The sequence below is a fragment of the Leptonychotes weddellii genome, chromosome 5, assembly GCF_054177405.1.
Source record: "Leptonychotes weddellii isolate Sample4059 chromosome 5, ASM5417740v2, whole genome shotgun sequence".
NCBI lineage: Eukaryota > Metazoa > Chordata > Mammalia > Carnivora > Phocidae > Leptonychotes > Leptonychotes weddellii.
In genome coordinates this window covers 26,348,840-26,364,090 of record NC_138373.1, presented here as the reverse complement: position 1 = coordinate 26,364,090, position 15,251 = coordinate 26,348,840, and positions in this window count along the sequence as shown.

Sequence of the window (15,251 nt, the reverse complement as noted above, 5' to 3'; positions counted from 1 at the left end):
CCCGATGTGGGATTCAATCCTAGGACCCTGGAATCATGACCTGAGCTGAAAGCAGACGCTTAACTGAGCCACCCAGGTCAAATTTTTTTAAGTGGAGTTTTTATTTTGGAATAATTCTGGATTTACAGAGAAGCTGCAAAGAGTTCTGGTATAACCGAGACCCAGTTTACCCTAATGTGAATGTCTCACATACCATGTACGTTTATTAAAATCAAGACTTGAATGTTGGTACGTTACTATTAATTCAACCACGGATTTCATTTGAATTTCACACGGTGCCCTCTTTTCTGTTCTAGGATCCAACGCAGGATGCTGAACGGCACTTGGCCAAACGTAGCTTTATAGCTTATCTTTGGTTACTTAACATTATCCCTCTTGAAAAAATAAACCCTTCAAAAACATTGTTTTAAATGGCTGCTTCATATTTCTTGATAGCAGTTTTTCCTATTGCTTGACTTGGGTGATTTCTAAGTTTTGCTTTTGTAAGTGATGTTGCCATGCACATCTCTGCACCTAAATCTTTGCATCTTGTCGTTTTCCTTGGGGTTTCTTCCTCTCCCTCCTCGGGTCAATTGAGATGTAATTGACATGTCAGATTGTTTTCCTTGAAATATAACTAGGAGGTGGAAGTCTTTTGATACATACTTCCTTCTTGGCTTCTCCAGAAGGCAGTTAAGATTTGGCAACCCTGATGATCCTCCCTTCAGTGCAGAGTCATCAGTGGAAGCTAAAATTAAAGTGTGAAGGTTTGATAAGAAATGGGATATCCTTCACATGATCTCAAAATAACTCCCCACATATTACTCCTTGATTACAAAGGAAAGAATAGCCGCTTTAAGTGGAGAAACCTGTCAGGCACCACCTTAATTGAGTGGTAGGAGTTAAAGACTTCAGAATGTCACAGGCCAACACCTGAGGCCCCCCTTGTCTGACATGCAAAGGAAACTGCAAGACCGATCTGTGACATTCCTGCCCCAGATGCTTTACCTGAATCTAATAACGTGAAAACTTCAGGCAGACCCAAACTGAGGAACATTCTACACAATAATTGGCTGCACTCTGCAAAAATGTCAAGGTCATGAAAGGCAAAGGGAAGCTGAGGAACGTTCTAGATGAAAGGAGATGAAAGATATGACCTCCAAAGGCAATATGTAATCCTCGCCTGGATCCTGAATCGCTGAAAAAGAGCTTTTTTGGGGGAAAAAAAGTATGTAAAAGACATTTTTCAGAAAATTGATCCACAGATTAGATAAGGATACTGTTATCAATGTTAATTTCCTGACTTTGACAAGTTTTTTTTTATGGAGGAGGCAGTGTGGACTTCCATCTGTAAGGTGTTCTGGAGATAACTGATATTAGACTTTTAAAAATTTTTTTATTATTTTTTTTATTAAAAGATTTTATTTGACAGAGACACAGCGAGAGAAGGAACACAAGCAGGGGGCGTGGGAGAGGGAGAAGGAGGCTTCCCGCTGAGCAGGGAGCCCGATGCGGGGCTCGATCCCAGGACCCCGGGATCATGACCTGAGCCGAAGGCAGACACTTAATGACTGAGCCACCCAGGCATCCGTAGACTTTTTTTTTAAGTGCTAAGAGGCATATTATGATGCTTTAGGATTCAAGCATCAGAAAAGCCTTATTACCTCTCCAAGGTGATGGTGACATGCTTCCATGAAGTCTTGAAGTTTCCAGTTTCCAGGAAAGTTGCAAATTACAACAAAGAACTCCCATATGCTTCTTACCCAGAGACCTTATTCAAGTTTTAATAATTGCCTGATGATGCTCTTTAGTAGAAAACATTCAGTCCACAATGATGCATTGTAACCAAGTTTAATGTCTCTCCAGGTGATGCCAATGGGTCCTGACACCTCCTCCTCATTGCACTGGGCTGGTGGGTCTGAGATGCACCTGTCACCCATCCCCGCTGCAGTGGGAGGTCTGTGTGTGAGCATGTGCAGTGCGGGGCGCGTGCCCTGTGGGCGGGGAAGCTCGAGTCCAATCCACAAGTTTCCAAATCAGCTCCCGGGCGTTTAGGCTTCTTCCCACTGCTTTCACATGGCCCGACTGACCTTGCAGCTCTGGGGCCCCCTCCTTCTGGGTTTATGAAGTGACTCCTGGGCGGGGGAGCCCACCCCATGTCCAGTCAAATGCGGTGGTTGGGAGTGGCAGTGCAGAGGGCAGGCTGCAGGGTTCAAGGCCTGCTTCCACCGCTTACTGTGTGGCCTTGGGAAACTTACTCAACTTCTCTGAGCCTTCCTTTCCTCATCTGTAAGACGGGGTTAATAATCATAGCTATGCATCTCATGGGGCTGTGTTAAATGAGATAGTCTGTAGTAAAAGCTCACCAGGTATCAGCTATTTACTTCATTCACAGTCATCAAGCCCACTAGTCAATATTAAATCCTTTGCTAAGAACTGGGGATTAAAAATGTCTTTAAAGGTGAAAGAGTCTTTGTTCTTAGGTGACTCAGAGTTTAACAGGAAAAGGATATCATGTAATATTTAATCGTTATTTTTCAAAATGCTCCCACACTTATTATCTTCCTTAACTTTCATTATAACCCTATGAGGTAGCTATTAGGACTCAGGTTTTATAGATGACGACATTAAGGCTCACAGAGGAACGGAGCAATGGGCTGGGGTAGCAGGGAGGCTGGGCTGCTGACATCGCTTCTGATGCCAGAGTTGTGGCTCTCGTGCAAGCAGCTGGGCGTCTGGCGATTTGGGCCTGGCCCTCCTCAGAGCGAGTGCAGACCCCACAAGGCGAAGGCTCCGTCCCGCGAGACCGTCCCCTACTTCAGATGCCAACCCCCAAGGAACGGGGTCCCCAGTACTCACAACTCCTGTCAGATGCGGCTACAGGTGGTTCCAAAGTTACTTAATTTAGCCCTCGATCATATCAATATGGGTTCTGGGACAGTTTCTCTGCAACTTATTTTTAACCTTCCCCCTAGGGCTGCCCAGACACCACAACCTCATGATGCCCTAGAGCAGGCAGTGAGGAAGGGGTTCTCTGAGGACATACCTGGCTTTGAACCAGGAGGGAAAAATTGTTCCCTAGAGCTCCAGCCGACTTCCCCTTACATCTCACTGGCCCGAGCTGGGTCCCATGCCCAAGCCTACACCAATCACCAATGTGATCTAGAAGGTTCTAGAAGGTCTGGGTGCTGCCACCCTGGCCAGCCTCAGCAGATGCCACTGTCCCCACAGCAGCTCCTTGAATGACATGGTTCCCTCCGGGTCTCCCCTGTTAATACAGTTGTGCCCTTCCTATCTCGGTTAAGTTTTTTAAAGAATTTACTGAACCTCTCTGCCTTACTTTCCAGCTCAGCAAAATGCATTCATATTACTTATCTTTCATATTTCTGTGGGGAGACGTCTCCGTTGGGCGGTTCTTTGGTCTCACTGGGGGTGACATGGGCTGCACCAGGTGGTGGCTGTGGGTGGCACTGTGACCAAGATGGTGTCGCTCATATGGCTGGTGCCCTGGAGGGGCAGCTGGAAGGCGGGGCCTCACGGGCTCGCCTCATAGGACTTGGGCTTGGATCCCAAAAGAACAAAAGTGGGAGATGTCAGGCCTTCTGAAGGCTTTTGGGTTCAGAGCTAGCATGATGTCAGTCCTTCCCTGTTTCACTTGGTTAAAATGAGTCCCAGGACCACCCCAAACTCAAGGAGGGGGGTCTCTGCAGGGTCTGAACCCTGAGAAGCATGGGTCACTGGGAGCTATCTTTGAAGACTAGCTACCGAATCATTTAAACAGGCTACCTAATCAGTAGCTTCCAGGGCAGATTAAAAAAAAAAAAATCCCTTAAATTCACTGGCATCACAAGACACATGCAGCCAAATGAGTAAGTGCTAAACTCACATTTCATCTAACCCTGGACAATGTTCTGTTCCCACTAAGCCCATTTTATATAGGAAGACAGCTAAAATAATAACTTAATCTTTTCTTTACAAGGGTTCAACTCTAAAATCTTACTCAAAGAACTGGTTATTCTCTTTTTTGGGGGGCGGGGGTGCAGGGGAATCTCGAGCCCCAGCAGTGATAGTGAAAGAACACTGGTATAGGTCAGGAGTTGTAGATGATAATCCCAACTTGGCAACTAAGTAGCTAAAGCTGTGGGAAATCTCTCCCTGTGTCTGGGCACAAGCTGTTCCTCTCGGAAAACGAAGAAGGGTAGGACTACCTAAGGGATGGAAATAGGTTTCCTTTGTGACAGCTTTTCCCAGAATATGGGGCCTGTCCCGCCAGAGGGGGCAGAACATAATCTCTCGTCCCACATCTCATGATCTTAGGTGGCACCACCACGTGAGATGAGATAATATCCTCACTTACTGAGATAACTTCCTTCATCTCAGATTCTTTTTCAGTCCTTCTGCTCACACCCAGGTTGTGGTATGTCGTTAACCCCGAACACATGGGGGAGTAATCAGGACCAGTAAGACTAGCTGCTGTAACAACTCCAAAATCTTTCTGTCTTACATCCGGATGGCCAACAGACACGATACGATGCTCGGCATCGCTCATCGTCAGGGAAATGCAAATCAAAACCACCTGTCAGAGTGGCTAAAATCAACTTAGGAAACAACAGGTGTTGACAAGGATGTGGCGAAAAAGGAACCCTCATGCACTGCTGGTGGGAACGAAAGCTGGTGCAGCCTACTCTGGAGAACAGTATGGAGGTTCCTCTAAAAGTTAAAAATAGAATTACTTTAAGATCTAGCAACCAGACTACTGCGTATTTACCCCCTAAAATACAAAAACACTCATTCAAAGGGATACGTGCACCCCTATGTTTAAAGTAGCATTGTTTACAATAGCCAAGTATGGAAGCAGCCCAAGTGTGTCGTGGCTAGATGAATGGATAAAGAAGAGGTGATGTATATATACAATGGAATATTAGTCATAAAAAATAATGAAATCTTTATGTTTGCAACAACATGGATGGAGCTAGAGGGTATAATGCTAAGTGAAATAGGTCAGAGAAAAGACAAATACCATGTGATCTCACTCATATGTGGAATTTAAGAAACAACACAAACGAGCAAAGGGAAAAGAGAGAGAAAAACCAAGACAGAGACTCTGAACTGTAGAGAACACACTGAGGGTCACCAGAGCGGAGGTGGGTGGGGGATGGGGGGAAATAGGTGATGGGGATGAAGGAGTGCACCTGTTGTGATGAGGACCGGGTATCGTAAGCAAGTGAGGAATCACTATATTGTACACCTGAAACTAATATTACACTGTATATTAACTCTACTGGAATTTATATTAAAACTTAATAAAAAAGAAAAAGAAGAGAAAACAAAATCTTACTGTCTTAACACAATACGGGCTTATTTCTTGCTCCTTGTTCACTCCACCCAGTCATTCAGGAGCCAACCTCCATCCAACCTACTGGCACCATCAAACCCCAGGCTTCTTACTTACACCTCTGCTTCCAGAGGTATCTTACTCCAGCTAGCAGGCGGAGGAAGAAAGGTAGCGTGAGCAGAGGATTGCTTGAGGGTTTCAGAGCTGCACCAGGAAATGGCAAGTGTTGCTTCTTCCCACTTTCTATTGGCCAAAACTGCCACAAGACCTCACCGAGAAGCAAGAGGACTAGGGGGGAGGGCCTAACAGTGAACACTGATACTGCTGAATCATTAGCAAGTCACTGCCATACTCGTCTTTAGGACCAGAGCATTCTGGAAGCAACAGTATCTCAGCACTATGAAGTTACATTGTTTGGCTTTCAGAGTGATTCTGTCTACTGTGAGCTTCTCTTTATGGTAAACAATGCTGGCTTTCCATTTCAGTTGGTAACATAAAATTTCCATATTAAATATCTTTTTATTATTTATTTATTTTAAAGACTTATTTATTTATTAGAGAGTGCAGGGTGCAGAGGCAGAGGGAGAGGGAGAGAGGAATCAGACTCCCTGTGTGAGTGCGGAACCCGCTGTAGGCGTCGATCTCATGACCCTGAGATCATGACTCGAGCTGAAACCAACAGTAGTTTGCTTAACTGACTATACCACCCAGGTACCCCTAAATAAATACCTTTTTAAAAAGTGAGTCAGTGTGGCAAAAAGTGTAAAGGTATGTGAATGCCTGTCACTTGGGAAACAGTGATCCAGGGCAGTGTTGTCCAATGGAACTTTCCGCAATGATTGAAATGTTGTATTCTGTGCTGTCCAGTATGGTAGCCACTAGCCACATGCAGCTATGGAGCACTTGACATGTGACTAGTGTGACTGAGAACTGTATTTTTAATTTAATTTTAAATTTTACCACATGAGACAATGCAGATCTAGGGTGACAACTAAGATTGACAATGAATGCCTGGAACATGTCTCAGGGGCGATTCAGAGGGCAAGAGTGCTGTGATTGATTATTGATGTCTGGTACAGGTGTGAGAGGAAGGTGATGGTGAGCATGCCGCTATACTTGATTTTCTTAGAGGGTCTTTCTAGCTCTAACATTCCAGAATTATATATTCTTCCCTAAACCTTCAGTAGAATTTAGTACCCGCTTAATGATCTGCCTAACCCAGGATGTAATGGAAATATTTCTCTCTGGTCTCTGTGTTCCTTTTAAAACCTCCTACCATCTGTTCCTTTCCCGATAAATGTAGAGACTATTGATTAGAGGGATTAACTTGAAAGTACTTACCCATATCTACACGCATTTGCCTCGAAATTAATGATTTCAGGCTTCTGAGATGTGAGTCACCTTCTCTTTTTCTCAAGAAAGACATCGAAAAGCCACCTCTTTAGAGGCAAGGGGTCATTACCAACGGAAAAGGGAAGGACCCCTTCTGCTTAATGTGTGGCTAAAAGTGGGATGCTGGAAATAACCTTTTACCATGTGACCGCAGAGGTGGGACAGGCTGTCAACAGGCTTCGGTTGTCTTGGAGAGAAATCCACAGGTTCTGCTGCAGGGGAAGGAGGGAGGGGTATGGAGCAGAAGCTGAGTGTCGGGAAGACTGGCGGCTTTTCTAGAGCCCTCCCCAGCATCCCTGGCAGGCGTGGAGGGATGGGTCACGGGGCTGACCCTGACGGGCATTTCAGACAGCTTTATAATTACACTATTCTTCAACTTACCAGTAACCTTTTGATCTTGTTGGAACACGTGTGTGTTTTAGATGTGTCTTTTGTCTTAGCCTGATATTCTAATCATTTTCTTTTCCTTTCCTCTCTGGCCTTTTTTTTTTTTTATAAAGATTTTATTTATTTATTTTAGAGATGGGGCGAGAGAGAGAGAGTGCATGAATGAGGGGAGGAGCAGAGGGAGAGGGAGAGAGAGAACCTCAAGTAGACTCTCAAGTGGAGCCCGACGGGGGGCTTGATCTCACGACCCCAGGATCATGACCTGAGCTGATACCAAGAGTTGAATGCTTAACCAACTGAGCCACCCAGGCGCCCCCTCCCTGGCCTTCTTTATCATTTAGACCACAACCCTGGGTTGTTGGGGGCAACTCGGTTCTCCTTCCTTCTGCTTTTTTCCTAGGATTGAATTACCTTGAACAAGGTTTCCCGTTTGTGAAATAAAATATTTTGATGGCATCCTAAGAACTGGTGACATACAGCTCTTGACCTGGCTTGCCACGGTCCTGTCACTTGCTGCTGTCAGTGCTTCAGTCCAAGCCCTCATCCTCTGTCAAAGTTAAGACTGTGGTCCTAACACGGTTCAGGGGCATCCCCACAGGCACTTGGGCTTCCCCCAACCCCCGCAAAGAAAACATTCTCCAACCTGAGCCGGAGTTATCTTTTCAACATGTAAACTGGGAGGTATGAATGGGACAAGTGCCCTTATAAAGAGACAGGAGAAAGCTTGCTGCCTCTCTGTTCTCTGCCATGAGAGACACCAGAAGGCGGCGACGGCAAACCAGGAAGGGGACCCTCACCAGACACCAGATCTGACAGTCCCTCGACCTCGGACTTCCTGGCCTCCAGAAATGTCAGAAATAAATCATTTGTTAAGTCCTCCAGCCTACGGCGACAGCAGCTCAAGCTGAGACAGCGGGCACCCGGTACTCCACGGCGGGAGAGCAGAGTGGGGAGAAAACTGGACTTTGGGGTTTAAATACTCACTCTGACACATGCCATCTGTGGACTCTGGACCCACTATCATCTAAAGCCTGTTTCTGCCCCTGTGCACGGAGTATAAAACGAGTGCATAGCATTCTAGGGAAAATGAAATAAGATCCGTATGTGAAGTTCAGAGAACAGAACCTGATGTTCCATACGTGTCTACTGATGGCTGATAAGTTTCTTAATTGGGGTGAAAGTGATTGTTAAATTCTGATAGCTTTCTCCTAATATTTTTATTTTTTAAAATTTATCTATTTAGGGGCGCCTGGGTGGCTCAGTTGGTTAAGCGACTGCCTTCGGCTCAGGTCACAATCCTGGAGTCCTGGGATCGAGTCCCGCATCGGGCTCCCCGCTCAGCGGGGAGTCTGCTTCTCCCTCTGACCCTCCTCCCTCTCATGCTTTCTGTCTTTCATTCTCTCTCTCTCAAATAAATAAATAAAATCTTTAAAAAAATTTATCTATTTATTTGAGAGTGAGAGAGAGAGAGAGCACGCACGAGTGAGGGAAAAGGGCAGAGGGAGAGGGAGAAACAGGCTCCCCACTGAGTAGAGGACCCTGGGATCATGACCTGAGCTGAAGGCAGATACTTAACCGACTGAGCCACCCAGGCACCCCTTCCTAATATTTGTAAATGACAAATTGCAAATATAATGAAAGGTTGTAAACATACCCACCACCTAGATTCTACCAGAACTTTTTGCTGTATTTGCTATCACCCTTCTGTCCACCCATCTGTTCCTTTATCCATTCATTGACACATCTTATTTTTGTTTTAATTCAAAGTAAATTTTGGGCATTACCTACTTCATATACTTGACCCCTAAATACTTTGGCATGCATATCATTAACTAGAGTCCAATGTCTGTCTTTATCTCTTTCGATGTATGATCTACATACAGTGAAATGCATAGATCTTGACTGTACCTTCACTGAGTTGTGACAAATGGCATACACCTGTGTGATCTACACCCCTATCAAGACATGGAACATTATTATCCACAGAAATTCTCTCATGCCCCATCCCAGTCAATTCGTGGCCCCACCCCCAGAAACTACTGTTCTGATATTCTTCATTCTAGATTAGTTTTGCCTGTTCTCCAATTTCATACACATGGGATAATGCAGTATATGTAGAGCACATACTCCTTTGTGCAAGGCTTATTCTCTTGACATAATGTTTTTGGGATTCGAATCAATAAGTTTCTATCACAGCATCTATTGATCAGCTTGGGCTGCCTTACAAAATACCGTGGAGTGAGTGACTCAGACAACAAATTTAGTTCCTCAGAGTTCTGGAGGCTGGAAGTCTGAGATCAGGGTGCCGGTGTGGCTGGTTTGCTGGTGAGGGCTGTCTTCTTACTCACTCGGAGATGACTGTTCTCATTGTGTCCCAATCACCTACCAAAGGCCCCACCTCCTAATGCCACCACATTGGGCGATGGAGCGTCAACATGTGAATTTTGGGGAGATACATTCAGTCTGTAGCACAACCACTAAGGTTTTCCTTTCCATATCTAGACATCTCTTGAAACTCAGCTGCCAGGCTAATCCATCTGGCTCTCCTCAGATGGAAGATGTCAATAGCTATCAAATAGCTCATTATGAACCAGGGCAGCAACAACTCATAAGCTGTAAATGGCGTAGATTTTGAGAAATACAAGAGTGCCTATTATATTTGGCAGAATAAAGGCTACCCAAGGGGCAACCTCATGGCATAATTAAAGTATCTGGGGATTTTTTATCTTTCTTTAATGCTTGAGTAGGGCAGGGAGGCTCTTTGGCAACTGTTACATGACATGAGGCTTTTGGTCCGACATACAAGCCAGTGGACTTGACTTAACAGACATTCAGGGCAGGGATTCCACCTTACTTTTCCTCTGCTATGTCCTGGACCTGGAAGTGGGCCTGGAGAGTAGTGGGTGATCAATAAATATTTGCAGAATTAATTGAGCATCACAAATGTGCATCTATGGAGTGCTGGCTCATCCTCCCAAATAGGTTCATTCCGAATTTTTGGTAACTCTCCTATGAGTCTGTGCTGCCTTCTGACCGGTCAAGATGCATTACTCCCTTGCCATGCTCATAATCCCATCCTTCAGCCTCCAGCTCTGGTTTATGGGAATAAGCTACAGAGTTAGAATGGAGAACACAATGGGAGTTGAGGTCAATATGAGGAATGGTATCTTAGGTCTCTTTTGATTTGTAAACAACAGAAAACTGACTTAAGCAAAGAAGGGAGTTGCTGGCTCATTTAATTGAGCAGCTAGGCATTGACTGGCACTAGGCATTGAGTGGCTTCAGGCATGGCTGGATCCAGGAGCTCATTTAGGTTTCTTAGGTCTTCTTTCTTGTTCTCTCTACCCTTCCCCCCCATTTCTGTGCCCTAGTTTCCATTATGATGTTTCATTCCTGGTAGGTTCTGTTATAGGTGAAGCCTCCAGCAGAAAGAGAGCGCCTCCCCCAGTAATTCCAGCAACAGTCCTGGGATTATAGCTCCTTGATCTCCTTGATCTGATCTGGATCATGTGGCCTTGTCTAGCACCCTGGCACCAGAACCTCGTGGCACTCTGATTTGTCACAGGCACTCCTGCTTCCACCATGGGCAAAGTCCAGGAATGGGACCAACCCCACCTGATCAACACAAACTAAAGTGGGGGAGAGGAGGCTCCCGCAGAGTAAAATCAGAAGGGGCAGTGGATGCTGCACAGGGTAAGTGACAGATGCTAGTGGCATGTGGGTGGTTCACACGGCCACGAAGTCACCCTGGATGAAGGTTACACTTGGGGTGGACAGGAAGACCTGTTAAGAAGGTCCCAAAGCTTTCCATAAAAGAGGGATGAGTTACCAGAAGATGGGCAGATGATTTCAATGACAATGAGCCATGAGGTGTATCCCCAGCACAGAGCATGTAGCCAAGAATTCGTGCAATGAATACATAAAGGAGGGAAAGGCCATGTAGGAGAAGGGGTTTGGAATACAAAGTGGGTAACTGGGAGCACACCAGTCTTGCCTGTGGGAAATTGTGGCCTCTGGAACTGGAGAGGAGGGACAGCGTACTCTCAGAGAGATCTGCCGGCAAAGCAAGGTCCTGCTTGGTCAGCCACGGCCAAGGGGAGATGGGGGGTCCAAGCCCAGACTAGTGGTTGAAAATGTAGAGATTTATTTAAGAGAAATGGGAGCACCAGGGGCTTCGACGAAAAATGTTGACAGAGAGAGGGGGAGACAGTGAGGGAGAGGGGGAGGAGGTACAGAGAATGACAGCAGGGATGGGCTAAGGAGTGGCAAAGACGAGAGTCAAAAAGGCAATGACATTACAGCAATTAAGAAAACTTGTAACGAGCCTCCTTGGTCCTCTGATGGTGCATGGCTTCTCTCTTACAGACTTCCTGGAACTGGGTAATGTGCAGCAGGAAGACAGCATTGTTGCCAGACTGACGTTTTCAGACTGTAATTAATTTTGTTAAAAATCTTTACTTCTCCAAAGCTCAGTGGAATCCTGCCACTGGGGAGATCAAATTATTCCTCTACTCTTTTTCCTTTTGAAACAAAAGCACATTGTGAAATTTATCAGAATCAATTAATATTTGTAACTGCTCTAATCCTTTAGGTATTGAACCGTTTTTCTTTCTGCTGGGTTTGATTTCATGACAGTACATTGTGCCCAGGGGCATGATGATTGCACTAGCGATTTAATCAGAATTTCTGATCCTTGGCAAAATTCATCCCAATGCAAACAATTAGCCTTAGAGCCCATGAAGAACCCAACGGAAGCCAAGAATGGCAAGGTGTCCAGGACAGAGAGAAGCAGAGCTGAGTTCCAAATTTCTAGTTCCCTAGGATCTAGTGTTACCACCTTCAGAAATGCCCATCATGCACCAAAAGGGTGTTACAATTATCAGCCCTGTTGGGAAGGTGTTGCTGAACTGTCTACACAACATCAGAAAGCTTGTTTTCTTGAATGATAATTAGAACATCTCCATGGGGGGGCTAGTTCATAAAGATGCTCCCTATGAAACGGCTCCATCCATATAAACAAGCCAGACGGGGTACAGCGACCAGGAGGGCAGAGGCCGCCGCTAATTAGACATGACATCAGCATTTACACTCCACTGGCCAATTATGTCAGGAGAAGTAAATAAAGCTAATGAAACTTTCTTTTCATCTGTGACAGGAGCTAGAGTCTCTGTAGGTGAGGCTGGCCCAGAAACCCCTCTGCTGGAGATCTTGCAGGGGATGTGTGACTTTATTGCCAGAATTCCTTGGAGACAGAAAAACTTGATTGAATAATTAAATAGATAAACTGCATTCCATTTGTCCGAGGAGACGTAATTTGGGGATGGAGAGAATTTGCTTTCCAGTCTGTGACTCTGAGAGGAGAAGAGGGGCCTCCACGTTGGATGGAGGACAGGCTGGGGTCCTGTTTGGTGACACGGTCGACCCTGTGCAGCTGAGGGGCCACGCATGTTGCTTTCAGCCCTTTCAGCACAGGGGGCTGGGGCCTGCTCCCGTGTCAGAGCCCTGGCAGGACACTTGGAGGCTGGGTACAGTGTAGGGGTTCTGGGCTCTGATCGCACGGCTTGGGTTAGACTTAGCTCTGCCACTCTCCAGCTGTGTGATCCTGGGTGAGTTCCTTAATGTCTCTGGGCTTCAGTCTCCTCCTCTGTAAAATGGGGATAATAACAGTACTCACCTTGGGGGGGCTGTCGGCAGCGTTCAGTGAGCTCACGCACGAGGGGTGGCCGGCTGTGTAGCTGATGTCCCCTGTGCCTCAGCTACCTGCCCTCCACCCCCACAGCTGACCAGAGGGCAGTTTCTTGTTTCCTTTTGAGGATGAGTCATAAAAACATCAACTGCCACTCTGCTCTTCGTGACACCTGCCTTCCTTCTTCCCTGCTCCCACTGCCAGACCCGTTCTCACCACCTGTTGTAATTATCAGCAACCATGTTATCCCAGAAATTTGGGAATATAAATCTATTTCTTAAAATATTTTATTTATTTATTTGAGAGAGAGAGAGAGAGAGCATGAGCCGGGGGAGGGGAGAGGGAGAAGCAGGCTCCTCGCTAAGCAAAAGGACGTAAATCCACAAATTGGCCTGGAATACTTTTATATTTCAACAGGGGGCGGTGCACAGCTGGGTACTGATGTTTGCCAAGGACAGAAGGGAGTAGAGCAGGCTGTCTGGGACGCAAGGAACGTCAATGTTTAAATTGTCTCGCTGAAGTTGAAGGCTGCTTTCTGTTCAGGGGTGCTTGGCGCAGGGTGTGGTCCCTACTTGGCAAACGTCTTTGGGATGGATGAATAGTTGGAGGGAGGGTTCCTGGTATGGAAGGTTGCTGAGTGGAGTATGCCAACACATATGTACAACGGGTACCAGGCCCTGGGCCAGGTGATGAGAACACAGTGGCCAACGAGACACTGTTCGTGTCCTCAGGAGCTTGTGATCTTGTCTGACAAGCACTGGAGATCGGGAAAGTACAGGGCTGCATGATCAGTACAGTACAATTTCATTTAAATGGCTTTTCAAAATCTGTGACAGCTAAAATAGGTGCTTAAGGGACACAATGTTCCAGTTTGGTAGCTTTAAAAAAAAAAAAAGCAAATCCAGGGAGTCTTTCAAAGATGTTATATGAGATGAAATCATCTAATTTCTTTGGGAAAGCTGGGAAAGAAGAGTCTCAAAACCCAAGGTGAGACTTTTCTCCAGCACGGTTGTAAGCCACACCCTGCATTGCTCTCCTTCGACGTCTAAAACCCATCCCATATGGCCCACCTGGAGGCAGAGAGTCAGGGATAGCCAGATGGCGACCAGATGGTGGCTCTCGCCTGACAAGACGAAGGTGAACTGTGCATTAGTCCAGAGAGTCTCCCTCGCTTCTCAGTGAAGCACAAACTGGGAGCCCCTCTGAGAAACGCATCGGTGGGAAGTGGGATATGCCTGCCCGTCAAGTCGCCCCATGGCTCCATCCACGCTCCCAGCCTTATCACCTGTTCCGTCCTCCCCATTCTTCTCTCGTGGCCAAGGCTATGCTCCCAAGCCCATTTCTTTCCCCCTCCAATGTCCTTTTCCGTGTCCACATTCAGCCCTGTTCTCGCTCCAGATGGCTCGACCCACACAACTTTCTCCACTTGTTCTCAGTCTACTCCCCTCCCGAGTTCCCTGGAAAGACGGCTCTCTGCTGATGCCCGTTTCCTTCTCACTACTCATTTCTTTAGCAGCTTGTAGAGTGGCTTTCATGTACACAGCGAGGTGCTCTTTCACAATTACTGGGGTGGGCCTGAACCCTCATCCTAGGGTCTTTTTTGGTGACTGCAGTGGCTGTTGGTTTGTATTGTTGGTATTTCTGGTTCTGGCCAATGGGACTTAGGATGGAGATCTGTTGGGGGCCTCTGGGTGATAATTTCCCTCTTGATAGAAAAAGTGACTCTGGAGGTAGAGACCCACTCCACCAGCCCTTTCTTCACATCATGGAACACATTTCCATGTGGAGGTGATGCTTGGAGCTGGGCCGTCATCTTGTCAGTAGGTAGGAATCAAGGAGCTGTCGACACAGAGCTGACCCACTGAGCTGCTCGAACATCCCAGAACCACCAACATCAGGACTCAGGACTTACGTTGTATGAGAAAAATAACCCCCTTACTTATCAAGCCCCTTCTGATCTGATATTGTTACTATTGGCTAGAAGCGTTCCATCTGATGGAGTGTGTGCTTTTACTGATGAGGAAACTGAGATATAGGAGGTTAGCAAGTCTTGCGAGAGAACCCATGTTCACGGTAAAACCTGAGAGCCTGGATTCAAACCTGGGTCTGTCTTTAGAGGCACAGGAGCTCTGGAAACAAGCATCTCACATGACAAAATGCCTCAGCTTTATTGAGAAACAGTTTTTGTAAAATAAACTACTAAGCTGCACACATTTAAAATCTTCAATGAGCTTTGGCAGATTATACACCTGTGTCACAAAAACACAAAAGGATACAGAACACTTCCATCCCCCGCAAAACTTTCCTTTTGCCCCCTTTACCGGCCATCCCTTGCTCCGCCCCCGTTTCCAGGCAACCACTGATCTGCTTTCTGTCACTATAGGTTAGTCTGCATTTTCTAGACTTTGCTGTAAGTGGAACTGACTTAGATGTATGGAAAAAGTGCGACTTCTTCTACTCAGCATGGTAATT